Below are 14535 nucleotides of genomic sequence, written 5' to 3'. Positions count from 1 at the left end.
CATAATACCTCAGGCACTTAAAAGTTTGACAGTATTACAGCATTATTCCGATCAGCATCTATTATATTTTAGAAGGTAATATATACCGTATTGGCCCAAATATATGACGGTGTTTTTTGCATTGAAATAAGACTGAAAAAGTGGGTGTCGTCTTACATTCGGGGTCTAGACATTATACCCATGTACAACGCTAGATGGCGCCAAATATCTTCAAAGCGAACGCCGAACTTAACTCCCCAGGCTAAAGCGAACCCCTGTCACGAAGAAGAACAGTAAAAAAAGTGGTAGCAGTTTGCATTATTTTATTGCTGTTTTTCCTTGTTCAGATTTGTTTCAAGACTACAGTTAGACTTTACTTTGATGGTTAATGCAGTTATTGCAATTTTGTTGTTTTATCACAGTAGATTGGTTTATTTACATTTCAAAAACCAGAATCCATTCATTTACAAATATGATTGCACTTTAGTTTACATATTTAAATGTTCAGATATTAAGATGTGATAGACAGTTTTTGCATGATTTGAATGAGACAAAATAACATGCTTTTTCTCTCGAATATATTGTTATAATCATCTGTTTCAGATGTACTGTAATTATTTTATATATAAAAATTAAATTTGGTGCTCAAAAAGTCTTATCAAACGCGAGTCTTGAAAAAGAGGGGGTCGACTTATAATCAGGGTTGTCTTATATTCGGGCCAATACGGTACTTGCTAAATTCCATTTCTCATGTGCTGCTGAAAGAAACATCTGACACTTGCAAAGCTGTATGTTCCACTGTGACTGTGCCCTGCAGGTGAAGGTGAAAAGTGGATTTTTCCTCATTTCTTTTACTATGAACAGTTTCCTGCTGAGGCCCGAAATGACAGCCAGAGTTCAACTGGCGGAAAAGACTTCAGTTGCAGCAGTGCAGCTTAAACAATGACACGAAGCGCGCTGTGAAGCTCCATAAAGCCGAGAGCAGCTGCACCCGGGCGATAATTCTCTCTGGGTGGGATTTTATACTGTCATTTAAGGGATTATTATACAACTATTGATTACAGCCATTTCAATACAGGAGCTCATCTTAGCCCAGTGCAGCAAAATGCATTTGACTAAATTCCAGTTGTGTTTCTTTTTGCAGCCACTTCACCATGTCCGTGCTTACAAAAATTTGGAGTATAGGAGTGAAGGATCTTTGAGTGTTTGCATATGTTATGTTCCTTAAGCAAAAGGTCAATGTATTCCTGTCAATGTATGCATTCTGGGAAATGTACGTGGGCTTGAATGCATATATTTCACACATAAGCGTTTTCACACAGTCTTACTTTAAAATGACAGTTTAGAGTCTGTTTTGACAGTAATTAAGGTCTCTAATCCACAAAATGAAAGGCAGGAGGAAATGTGATTAAAACCATTTTTTAAATAGGCAGGGGCAAAAGGAGAGAAATGCCATTTGATGCAATGTAAGAATAAAGGTGCAGGGGCATTCCGAGCTAATGATACGACAACATATAAAGCAGTGATTTAAAACAGCACACATTGGCCAAAAAGGGGAAAAGAAAAATCAATATTCAGCACACATGCTCAGAACATCTAACTCTAATCCGTCTCGGAGCCCCAGTCTGCATTTGCAATCCCTTCATGAAGTCATCGTCGGAAAGTGGACAGAACCACGGCAAACAAACGAGAGACGGGTAAACAAGCGCACCTGTTCGCCCCTTGAGCGACAGGGGACTGATGGTCCCCGAGGATCGAGCGAGCTGGAAAACAAACAACTGATTCATTCTCTCTGCAAAGAGAGGAACGGCGAGCTACCTCGCAGCTATGAAGTGATCCAGCAACAAGAAAACATTAAGCCCTGGCCTGCGATACTCTGAAGCAATACCCGGAGAGGACATCACAAGAATCAACAAGGTAGAGGGACAATTTTCTAAAAAAAAGAAGAAAAAAAAGTAAAAAACAAAAGAGGCTAACCTCCGGGGATTAGACGAACACCAACTGCATGAACAAGAATGGTGTCACTGCTTGAAGCCTGAACAAGAAATTAGCCTCACATTCATGCCATAACTATGTCATTAAGATGCACTTTCTGTATGATTCCCTGAGGAAATAAGACATTAACTACAATCAAGACTCTAAAACAAGCACATTGTATTGCCTCGTGTGGGACACACAAAGGAATCTTACCTTTTCATATCTTATCCTTCCCAATATTAATTCTGTATATTTACAATATACTGCAAGTACCATACTATGTACTTTTATTTTTAACTGAGAATAGGCCCCAGCTCTCAGTGACCCTGAACATGATGAGCGGACAGAATAAGAAAAGGATGTCCGGAAAATAAACTTTAGAATATGGTGAGATCTCAAACACTACAAACACAAAACAAGATGCATTGAGACAATTGTGAGCACAAAAGGATATCTGATGTGGGATGGTGGCAACCAGAAAACACCAGCTAGGATTCAAACTTTCATCTCTAGCGGAACCTCGCTTTAATCAGTGCTAGCGATATGCACAAAATTTCACACAAAAAACAAACAAAGCAAAAAGGATATTTCTAGAGCAGTACTACTCGGAAACGTTACCAGTCCCTGTCGGTCGATGGCACCGCAGCACTGTTTACTGGTGCTGTGGCCAATTGTGACCGTTTCTGGAACTAACAGACTCAAATTTATATTTCGACACAAATCAAATTGTTTTAAGAAAACAACTGAAATAGTGGCTGGATTCAGGCCAGATTTGCTTTTATTGAGTGAGACGGACTTGTGAGCACAATCTCGCGTACACAATATCGAATCTTTGTGATACTATTGACTGTACGTATATTTTTCTAAACTGATATTTGATTTTAATGCTTCTCATTTTAGGTTGTTTGTTTTTTACATCTGCCCAAGGGACTGCCAATGAAAATGAGGTTAATTTAGCTAAACTGGGCCAATTTACATTGTACAATGTTGATTAATGTGTATTGTCCCTTAGAAATAAATAAATGTAAAATATTAAATAGCTGCTTTAGAAGGGGGCTTTTGAGTAGACTGGACACTATTTCTGTCCGGTGAATTCAGGGTTTGTTGGTTCCGGTCCATTAAAGCTCGGTTCCACTGTATATTTACGTGATTTTCATTGCTCAACCCTATCCATCTGCACAGCATCAAAGATTTCTAAAATCCTTCAAAAACCCCTTGATGGAGGCTAATGCAGTGAAGCCATCTCTTTTTGGTCCCCGGTCCCCATTGAAATTGCAGCAATTAAGCAAGGATACGTATATGTAAGGCCACGGACAAGCAGTATAATACAGTCATGCAGACCCAAATGAAGAACAGTAGTAGTATGTAGTAGTTTCTATACTGTGATATTGTCTGTCTCCATGTGGCGTAATATACAGTAGTATAAATAATAAAGTTACTGGTCTGTACTCATTATTCAATATTACCATACTGACATTAGCTGGGAAATGGACTGAATTAATTGTTTTCTTTCTTTCTGCAAAGGCTAAAGAATCAGATGTGCTTTCATCTCCTTTCCACATGAACAATCTGTGAGCAGAGGCAATTTGGGAGAAGGGCGCACTGCAGGCGGTGGGCTCTGTGTTTGGACGTCTACTTCCACAGCTCTCAGCTTTCACTCATGCTCGGCTTACGGCCCAACTCGGCAGGGCTCCACTCTGGACTAGACTCAGGCCTTGTAGTAAAGGCATATTGTGGCATCTCTCAAACACTGACACTTAGCAAAAGCTCATGTACGATAGCAAAAACATTAAGAAAGTAAAATTGCATGGTCAATCTCTTGAACAAAATCTTAAGCCCTCTCATTCAGATGCTTCTTTCTCATGTGAGTTGCTGGCAGAAATGTGCATATATCTTCAATTTCTTGGATAAAATCTTAACTCTCCACATTCAGATGCTTCCTTCTCATGTGAGTCGCTGGCACCGTTGCGCCTGCTGACGTCAAGGAGGAGTATCGCTACATATCCTGAGTCTAAGGCGTAGCCCACAATACAAACTTTAAAAAGCCACTCATAATAGTAACCATCCTGGTCAATATCACCAGAACAAAATGCATGCTGTCAAAAGTTATTTTTGTTAATATTTTGAGGCGTCTGGAACGGATTGATTTTATTCACATTATCTTCAATGGGAACGGTTGTTTTGGATTTCATGTATTTTAGTCAGACATTCTGGAACGGATTGGTTTTATTCACATTATCTTCTATAGGAACAGTTGTTTTGGATTTTATATATTATAGTCAGACATTCTGGGACGGATCCACTGTACTCATAAACATTGGCACGCAAATGCTGCATCACTATCGAGTCAAATAATAAAAAAAATAATATAAAAACAGTTCTTTCTTGTTATAATTGATAAGTAAGTCATACTGAATGAGAAGCCAATTAAAAAGATCCTAAAGCAACAATGCAAAAATAATACAGGCATATTACAGATCATTTTGAAGAAGAAAGATCTGGCTTGTGGTTTACAGCTCTTTTTCATTATCGGAAAAAGTAATGAAAATCAGCAAGCTCACTTAGGCATAATCCTGCTGACACAGACTAACACAGAAATCTAATTAGACGGAGCAGATGCAATATAGTTATCATGCTGATAGATGAGTTGACGGTGAAGAAAAAAAACAATTAAAGAATAAACATGTCTTTTTCTCGACATTATCAACCTCAGTTTATTTGTCAGTTCATTGGGGAGCCATTCATGATTTGTATTGTGCTTAAAACACAAAGAATTGAATGGAAAATAACTGCAAAAAATTGCTTTTTGAGTGCCAGCAATAAGGGAATTGTGGTTGGACAATGTCATGCATTGCTGCCACAAACAATGTTGTTGGGGGAGAAAGATGCTCTAGTAATACTTTAGTTGTTAGAGAGTGCAATTTTCAAAGAGGAAAGTTGAGAAAAAAGGAAATACATACAGTGCAGAAACTTTTAGATCTCATAATAATACAGTATTAGTCAGTGTGGTATGGCACGGTATGTATCTTCAAAATAATCATACTCAAGATAAATGTCAGAATATGCACCTGCCATAGTGCTTCCCACTTTGCTGAACTGCAACTTTATGAACTTGCTTTCCCCCCACCCAGTGTTAGCTAACCTCCAGAACTACTATGTTGACAGCAAGCAGCTTTATCATTCAGCTATGCAATCTCTGCAGGTTGTAAGCACATTAACAATGCATGAGTAACTGTATCTTTAAAAATACATAAAAACACGCAAACATTTGCAAAATGCTGACCGAGCGCTTTCACTTTCCTCGCAACCGCACAACAATGCGACAATGCATATGCCTGCGTGGAGATAAATAGACGACATGACTCGATCTTGCAGGAACAGATGTGATTGAGGCATCCTTTGAGTCCCAATAAATTAAAAAAAAATAATAATAATCTTGCCCTCATCGGTTTGAATGGCAAGCAACACACCTGGACGTATTTTGCTTTCACTTTAGTTGATGAGCACAGCGCCCTGGGGAGAGGGATAAATAATCCTCTTTAACCACAGCACGGCACGTTAAGAGAGAAGATTAAACCAAAGATGTCTTTGTGTGGGTGCTTAAAAGAGATGTACGTATTTCGGGGGACTACTAAACATCCATCCATCAACCATTATGCGCATGAATTAAAACATCCCGGGTTGAATGGAAGCCATTTAATGTGTGTATAAAAATGGCTGGATATGAACTGATGAAAAATGTACTGCATGTTACAGACTGTAATCACTTTTATTCACTCAACATCAAACTATATAAAACTGTGCATCTCTGTTATTGAGGCTAATTTAATTTTGAAATGGATTGTGCCACATTTAACAACTGTCTGTGCTTCAGACCGGTGTAATCCCTAAATGGATTGTCGTCTAACCATGTGCGTTGGGATAAAATAGCGGAGCCCACTCACATGCAGGTAATTCAGCATGTTAAGTGGATTCTTGCTTCGATAGTCATTCAACGGCATCCTACACAATGCTGCCATGTACCCTGAGCAGCCAAAACATCAGATCTAATTAGGTCCAAAACAAGAGTTGGATCAAGCAATTGGCCTTCATGAAGATAATGATGGTCAGTTTTGATTAACACGAGAAATACTTTAACGGTTTGCAGTGGTGTGGAACTACATGGCAACAAAAAGCCATTGACAAGTAAATGAAACAAGAATCGAATGGTATTTCCATTCATTCAATGGGGTAAGATGATTTTATAGTAGTATTTGATTAAACCCAAGGCATAACTGTATATATTTTGTTTCCTAATCAATGCCCAGTATTGGCAGACACTTGAATTGTTTGAAATGTATCAATTAAATAAATTGGATATAAAAGGCACTAAATCGGGCATTTCGACCCGAAGTCAATTCAGCACCTCTGCAAAGGCAGAATTTCTCATGCAAAACTTTTCCTTATCACAAATGGGGGGTAACACGCTGCTGAGACCTGTTATGCTGAATATACATATATTGCACACAAAAAATTGACTTTTGACACATTAATGAATCCCCATAAACAAATCAAATATGGGCTGCCTTGAAACTCAACACTTTCTCCGTACAAAACAGGCACACACTGACGACCGCAAAAGGACATGCTTATCAAATCATCTGTGGAGTGAACGGATCAGAGAAAAAAGTTTGGACACAAAAAAAAACTAATGCTTGAGAAAATCCTGATGAGAAAGCGTTTCATTATCGACCAAAGGGCACTCTGCATGTTTGTCAGAGCTCGAACCAACCAGAGCTGCCCGTTCTAGCTTTGGACAATAGTGACAATAGGATAAGTGGATAAATACCTCCCATAAATAGTCATGTCATTTCCTAAGCCCTTATAATGCAGCTGGGTCGCTGCCGCACAGCGCGCCTCTATCAGATGCCGCTTTACAACAATGGCGGATAGATGGCAATTATAAGATGGTAATTGTGTGCGGTGTTTGTCGTGTTTCCTGTACGCCTGCCGCAGAAGTGTGTGTGTGTGTGACGGTTTTGTCTGCGATGAGGACGTGATCAGACAATGACAATGATCTACTGGCAGTGGGGAAGAGGAAGCTGGGCCTCGGGGTTGGTTTGAAGCCTTTGAAGGCTCTACTCACACTCGCATGTCACTTTGTTCAACATGTTCGGATAACCCAAGAGACAGGCTTATTGTCACCATGCATTAGAGTGCATTACTGAAATAATGACGATAAACCCTTGTCATTTCCATTCATGTTTTAGCATGATTGGCCAAATTTGCTTATAATACCAGGTATCAAATCTAGCACCCGTTACGTGAACATCATTTTGTTAAAAGACAATTTATTTTCGACCATTCTTCTTTTTTTTTAAGATTTTTTCGCAATGTGCTTGTTGTGAAGACGATATATGTTGTACGATAATGCTTTCACTTAATAATAAAGACAAAAAAAATATGTATTCTTTAAATTGTTCCCTTAATTCGTTCATATTTTTAAACAACTGAACTGCAGCCGCCAAATACTTTGAAGACGCAAGCGGCATTTTTATGGTAAACTGATTATCAGGCTGTCAGTGGAACCAATATTTTGCTAAGATGGACAGGCAGCGCACTATTATTGCCACAAAGAGCAGGAAATATAAAATCATTAGTCATCCGGGGAGTACATTAAGCGAGTCAAGGAATGAGACGCAAGTTTGACAGTTTGGCTGCTTTACAATGCGCACATTACTCTCACACTGCCAGATATCCTCAAAGGACAATATCAAAAACCTAGGTCACATTGAATCGATCATGCTCAAAGCCAAATAATACTTGACGTGCTTGACATTCAGTCAAGTAGCAAGCAGCATTTATTAGTGGATTTTTCATCTGAGGTTGAGATGACATTAGAATTGACTGCAACCAGAAGGCACACTGAATTTAGATCTGTATTAGTTAGTACTTTCAGCAAATAAAGCGGCAATTTGTAGTAATTCGCCTATTAAAAAAGAGCCAAATTATGGTATGTTGTCTTTTTTCATTTGGTTTCAAAATCACAACTATAGGGAGAGTTTGGGAATTGAAGAAAAATAATCTCTAGGGAGAGTTTGGGAATTGAAGAAAAAATGTGCATAGTATCTATGTAGTGCATTTTAATTATTTATTGACTTTTTAAGGGAAAAATAAATTAAACAAAAAATATTTTAACTGTGTGCCTGTAGCGCTTTGCAATTATAATGAATGAAAAGTGCATTATAAATATATTATTCTCATTACTATTACAAGACTTGATTTTGAATGTGGAATAATTGAATTTGCTTAAAGCATTACTCCTCCAAAAAAAATGTCCATAGTGTGCCATGCAAACTATTCAACAAGTTTATCTCTCAGATCCACAATGCAGGTTCTTTTGTGGTTCAATATGCAATCTCAGTTCACGTATTACCCAGGCAACGTGTCTGCTGCCTCTATTACTCCGATTTGTTGTGACAGTTCGGAGGGTGCGCACATAAGCCGCAACTCGGCTCAAGAGCACACAGTAACAGCCGTAGGTAAACAAATTAAACATATACAATTTAGAGACGGTTTCCTTTTAAAGGCCTCACTTCATTAACATGAGTCTCAACTGGGGGGGAAAAAAACAAAGAAACACGCCCGTTTTCACTCCATGACAGTGGCTCTGATGGGCTAACTCCTTTTCTCCTTTACACGCCGATTCACTCCATCTCTTTCCATCTCCCGTATCGGCGCAATCAGGCTAATGAGGCTAGCGCATTCTTTTTCCCTTCCTGCTTGCTAAAGTGCCGATTGATTGGAGGGGTGGGAAAAGCTCTTAACAAGGGAGGGGTGGGAGAAAAATAATTAGCAAGAATGAGCTTTTTTTGCAAACTCCAACAGTTTGGCTTTGCTTTTTGCACTTATTTACTGACACGGGCAACATTAGGGATTAACTTTGCAAGGGTATACTGCGTTAACTTCTCAATGTCAGGGTGTAAATCTGTCTCAAGCTGTAAACCCGAGCCCGTTTGTCTATGATGATGTCGAGATGGAAGCGTGGGTGGAGGTGGGGGGTTGATGCTATGGCGGGCAAAACTCTGGAGATGTGCAAAACGGCATGAAGCGTTGTGATTTTTCATCCATCTTCCCTGACACAAACGACAGTGGAGCATCCCACACAAACTCAAGGCAGTGAACCTTGAAAGCTCCAAATTTTCACTACGCTGAGGACATTAGCGCCGTCGCCCAAATGACCAGTAAAGTCATGTTTCTGACAGTGGCGGCGTGATTAACTCGGACAGATCTGGACTGGAAAAAGTGGAGCAGTGGCCCTGTCTAAAGTCATACTGCGGCTGATTCACACAGCCACCGCAGTCTCTCAGAAGCACGCCGTCGGCAAAGACGCAGATTCGAGAGGACAGACTGGACAAACCAACGTGACTCCAGAGCTGTGATGTAAACTGATAAAGATCCCAGCGTGTGGATTAAAAATAGGATTAGACAGGGCTAAGCAGCCAAGTTACAAAATACAACTTTTGAGAACTACAACTTAGTGTGACAGACGTTGGTGATCATATTCATCACCGTGAAGTGGTTAATTAAGAGTAATTAAGTGTAATGTCAAACTAATTTAAGATTTTTGCAATCGTAAGGCTCATTAAGGCAGAGCACAGCCAACACACAGCATGTCCACTCCACTGTGACGGGCTACTACTATACTGTATAGACACTGATTGAATTTTACTGTGATTCCATCAATCAATATAATGTTTGAAAAATGTATTCTATTTGAGAAAATGATTGATAGAGACCAATCAGGGCTTTGCATTTTAATATTCTGGGATTAGTATGTTTATTCTTAGAGCTGCTCTGTGTGCCTTGACTTGCCAGCTATGGACAAATAACTTTTTTTTTTTTTTCTTCATAGACTTGGAATGAAAATTAGGGTTGTAGACAAATGTGATGTATATTATACGGAAAATTTGCATTTTAATTTACAGGCTGATGCAAATACAATTTGGGAGTAATGTATTTGTAACGTGGGAATTTCTAATTTACCTTAAAGTCTGATTATCTAATTGTCAAGCGATGGAATTTATGGCACTATGACGATATTTTTATTGTAAACACAAAACTGTGAACAAATAAGTATGTTGTGTGTCCTATACGCAAGCAAATCAGATGCAGACTCATAAATCCAGGGTAATTTCATAATTTGTAAACAGAATGTGTTTAGGGAGCATTGCAGTTTACTATTGTCCAGGGTACCGTTAAATGTTACATTGGATGCTGTCTGTTGCCTCTACAGCAGCCAAGTGTGCAAAATCTCTTTCCAAATTTAGACGTGTTTGCTGCATTCAATCTGCCCTCTAATGCTGCAGCTCAGTAGGTGTAATCATAGTGTAACCGCAATGGCTTCATGTGTCTACCCTCTAAAAGTCCCTTTTGTGCAGTATTCCTTGCCAGCTTGTCTGTTGTGTTAATATCTCGGCATGCTGCCCACCTCTGTTTTGAAGGCCCCCCCTCAATAGAAAGAACCGTTGGTCGGTTTTGGATCACATTACCTGCACAGATGTCCTGCCTTGTTTCAATTGATAAAACTTTTTAGACTCAACCTTTCCCTTGAGGGGAGGGGCTTTTTTCTCCCCCTCCATATTTCATTCATCTCATTTTCTGACATTTCAAACTGTGAAAAATTCATGGGAGATTAAGCACTAATGAAAATAGCGTAAAGGTTGCATCGAAAGCTAAGGAAAGTCTTTTTCCACCTATTTTCGAATAAGTGACGAGCCAAATGAAAAAGAGTTGACCCATCCAGACAAATGTCTGATGAAATGTCATCTCATCCAAGAACTTTTACAATTGACACTGCTGTGATATATGTAAATGCTTCTCTGGTTTTCATCGCTGATCACAATCTGATATAATCTACCTGACTCTGATGGATTCACCCCCCTGTCTTTTTCTCTCTCTCTCTGTCTGCCGCTTTCCCTCTCTCTCTCTAAGCAACACCAGTTTCCAACGCCAAGTGCTCATGTGTAAAGCGCTGAACGACAGAACAGTGGAAATATGTCCGTTAGCGGAGCTTGGGGGGGGGATTTGATATGTCCTAGTGGACGATGCATTCAGTGACTAATTGCAACACTGTGACTGTAAGAGCAGCTGATATAGTTCATATCAGTAGGAAGCTCATACAAAGCTGTATTCTCCTGTTATCATTTACATTGCAAGGTTAAAAAGCTTAACCTTTTTAATGAAGCCCATTACTGAAATGGTTAAAAAAATTCACTTTGAAGGAACAATTGGTTTGAATCAATAGGTGGAGAAAGGGTTTTTGTTTCCTCTCAACACATCAAGCAACTCATGCATCAATAAATAAAGGTTGGGGGTTTTTTTAGAGCTCGGTATGTAAAATGTTTGTCTGGAGTAGCAAAACTTGGTGTGACAAGTTGCATCTTGTAATATGAGCCTGTCTTAAGAGGAGCTGACAAGAGCTCTAGGGTAGATGTATGGTAAGTGTAGCGCAGAGAAGCAGTGGGAGCGCACGCTGAGCGCCCCGTTGGGACCGCAGCCACACGGAGAGTCTCTCCTCTGGGTTTTCCATCATCTACTCAGACCTACTAGCAGTTAAGTCCGATGGATCACAAAATGCCCCTCCAGATTAGAGGCTCAGATAAGTGACTTGATGACAAAGTGGTTTGAGGATAAAACACAACCTTGAGAAAGACTCAAATATTACGTATACACACACATATCTATATACACACACATATATATATATATAATTACTCAATACTTTGTGTCTTTTGGTCTGTCTTACGCTCCACAAATACTAATACGTGTGCAAATCGCTACAGAGGTGTTTTAGTAGTCTACGTTTTTTTGGACCAAGTTTTGCTTTAACCGCCCACTCAGCGGGCAGAAAGATGCAGACTGAATTGAGGGGCAGATGTTTTGCCTTGGCTGACCCTGTGAGCATGAATCTGAAATCAGATTGGTTAAAGAAACAGTCCCATTGCAAATGTAGTTGACATAGCATGACTGATTCTGGAGGCCCTGGAAATGGCAGCCCAGACCCAGAGGCGTACATATAGCTTGTTGGGACTAAATCAAAACAATTGATGAAACAAATTGGAGGAATTCTTTTTGCAAATATAGTTCAGTGTTTTTTTGTGTTAAGAGGAGCAAAGAAGTCCAGGCTTGTTGGCAAACAACCACCACAATTGGTGAAAACAGAAGTGGTCGAAGGAAGTAAGTAGACCGAGACCACTTGGCGTGAGTCCGCTTGTTCATTTAGAGTAGCAAATTATAAGGGTGAAAACAGCATGACTCCTTCTACAGCACTTTACAACAAGCACCCTAGCCCTGGGTAATTTCTTTGGTGGAGCGAAATGTTGTCATTATTTTTGTTTTGTTCTGTTGTTTGTATTTTTGCAGGATTATGCAAACAGAAGCCAGTGGGGAGAATACGAATCATCATTTCTTTTTACCTGATTATATGTCAAGTACCGTAATTTTCGGACTATAAGTCGCGTTTTTTTCATAGTTTGGGTGGGGGGCGACTTATACTCAGGAGCGACTTATATATGTATATATATATATATGGGTTTTTTTTCACTTTTTTGGGCATTTTCTGGCTGGTGCGACTTGTAGTCCGAAAATTACGGTACATTTTTAAGCAAATCAAATTTCTCAGAGTATAACGGATATAGTTTGATGATAAATTTCCATTACCTTTGAAGGTATACAGTTTGAGAAATATTTTTGTCATCCCTTTTCATCATTTTTGAATTCAGTATTTATTCCACAAGAAATTCACAAGGTGATAGTCTTGATGCGAATTGACTTTTGTCATGGCTGAAGCTTGCACTGTGCAACTGGCGTTCACTTTTGTTTTGAAACTACAATTTGTTAAATAACAACAACATAGCAATGTGTGAACAGGGTCATCACGAAAAGACCTTTGCTGCCTCACTCTGAATTAAATTAATAATTTGGTTGCTGTGGATTAAAACTCTAACATTTCTGCTAAATAAATGCTCATTGTAGTAGCTCTACTAAAGACACCTGATAGCCCTCATTAAGCAAATTCTAATAAAAAAGGTCAAAAATGGCCAGGAGCGCTCGTAATCAAAAGAAATTAATTAAACATTCGAATAAGCAACTGCTGTTGCTGCTGTTTCCTTGGGCCTGACAATAATATACAAGTCCAGGTGCGTTATGTTTCTCAAAGCTCACGTTTTATTTTTAAACATGTTATTTATCTCAGCCCCCTCTCCCTTTACAACAGCTTTGATTACAACATCTATCGCTCACTCTTGTGCCACGGCGTAGGCGCACCTGCCTGAAATAGAGAACACCTCTGGTGAAATGATAAAAACAACACTGATGATTTCTCTTACTGACCTTCTTACTTAAAGGAGATGCCCTCGTACGCACAGTAAAAGCCTTTTAATCATTGCAACTTGACTGAAAATGTGACATTTTATCCAATGTGGGTTTCATATAGGTCATACTTTTGATTTTAACATGAGAAACTCATATACTCGCCTACAGTAGGTACACCAGAACAACCCAATGCAGTACAAGAGCAAGCAATCGTTCACTCTTTGTGCGTTGTGGGCGTGTAAGGTAGTAAGAAGCGGAAAAAAAGTTCAGCATCGACAAACACAACCTTGTGAGAACACTGACAACTGACGAGAAAAGTGATAGTAAAACTATTGTAGTGGAAATATTTTCGCTAATGTAGTTTATAAAGAAAGAACGCAACATCTCTATTCGAGGCCTTACCTTTGTTACTATTTACAATATTTTAATTTGTTTTTTAAGGCACATCAATCATTTCCATATAAACACTACATATTTACTTTTTTGGGGGTTGTTTCATGCACCTTTTCCGACATGCACATACACACACTCATTCATAGCTTTGATGGGGAGTGGCAAATTACTGACATGTCCTTCTAGCCGAACCATGTTGCATTAAATGACACGCTTTTACATGATTGCTGAAGGTACCAGTGGCACTGTGCGTTTAGTGCAATCATTGACCCGCCTCATCCTCCCATCTAGACTTGCGCTCCCGACTTCTTATCAGCAAGGACGTTAGCGTTGAGTGCAAGCACACACACTGACAGTCGCCGTCGCTCTCATCCTGTCTGGCACCTGCGGCCCCAAAAAAAGGAGAGGGGGGGGGGACTAGCGAGCCTAATCTTGTATCTCTCAGCTGTTGCCAGGTTGAATTGGTTTCCACCAGCGGCCAACAGCTTTATCTGCTACCTGCAGAGAAAAGCTAGATGGAGCATATCCTATACACACACATGCAACATGGTACGTGCACACAATAGTCGTGTTCAACGGTATCACGCATTCAGCAAAAGCATGTGCAGATGTGCACAAAGTCAGACGCAAATGTGTCATTACTTATGCGCAAGATCTCATGTGCCAGCACATATTGTGACTCAAATGATGAAGATGAAGCGCTGCAGCAGCTCTAAAGATATATTCTTTCTCACTAGATAGTGCAGGGCTTAATTTTAGAGACAAATTTTTCTCATTTTAATAGTCCAGTCTGAAAGAGTTATCGGACTTTGCCGTAGCATTTATTCCCAA

General features: G+C 39.5%; 1 protein-coding gene and 1 long non-coding RNA gene across 4 annotated transcripts in view; one reads left to right on the top strand and one right to left on the bottom strand.

Moving 5' to 3' along the window:
- The window catches only part of macrod1 (mono-ADP ribosylhydrolase 1), a 111607-nt gene that overhangs the window by 92401 nt on the left and 4671 nt on the right, over nucleotides 1–14535 (bottom strand). The gene's annotated exons all lie outside the window — the stretch shown is intronic.
- LOC133156706 (uncharacterized) lies at nucleotides 1625–5770 on the top strand. Its single transcript, XR_009714897.1, has 2 exons — nucleotides 1625–1896; nucleotides 3481–5770. It is a non-coding gene; the product is annotated as an uncharacterized LOC133156706 (long non-coding RNA).

This window comes from Syngnathus typhle, linkage group LG1, assembly GCF_033458585.1.
Source record: "Syngnathus typhle isolate RoL2023-S1 ecotype Sweden linkage group LG1, RoL_Styp_1.0, whole genome shotgun sequence".
In the NCBI taxonomy this organism is placed as follows: domain Eukaryota; kingdom Metazoa; phylum Chordata; class Actinopteri; order Syngnathiformes; family Syngnathidae; genus Syngnathus; species Syngnathus typhle.
This window is presented reverse-complemented; position numbering and strand designations above follow the sequence as displayed.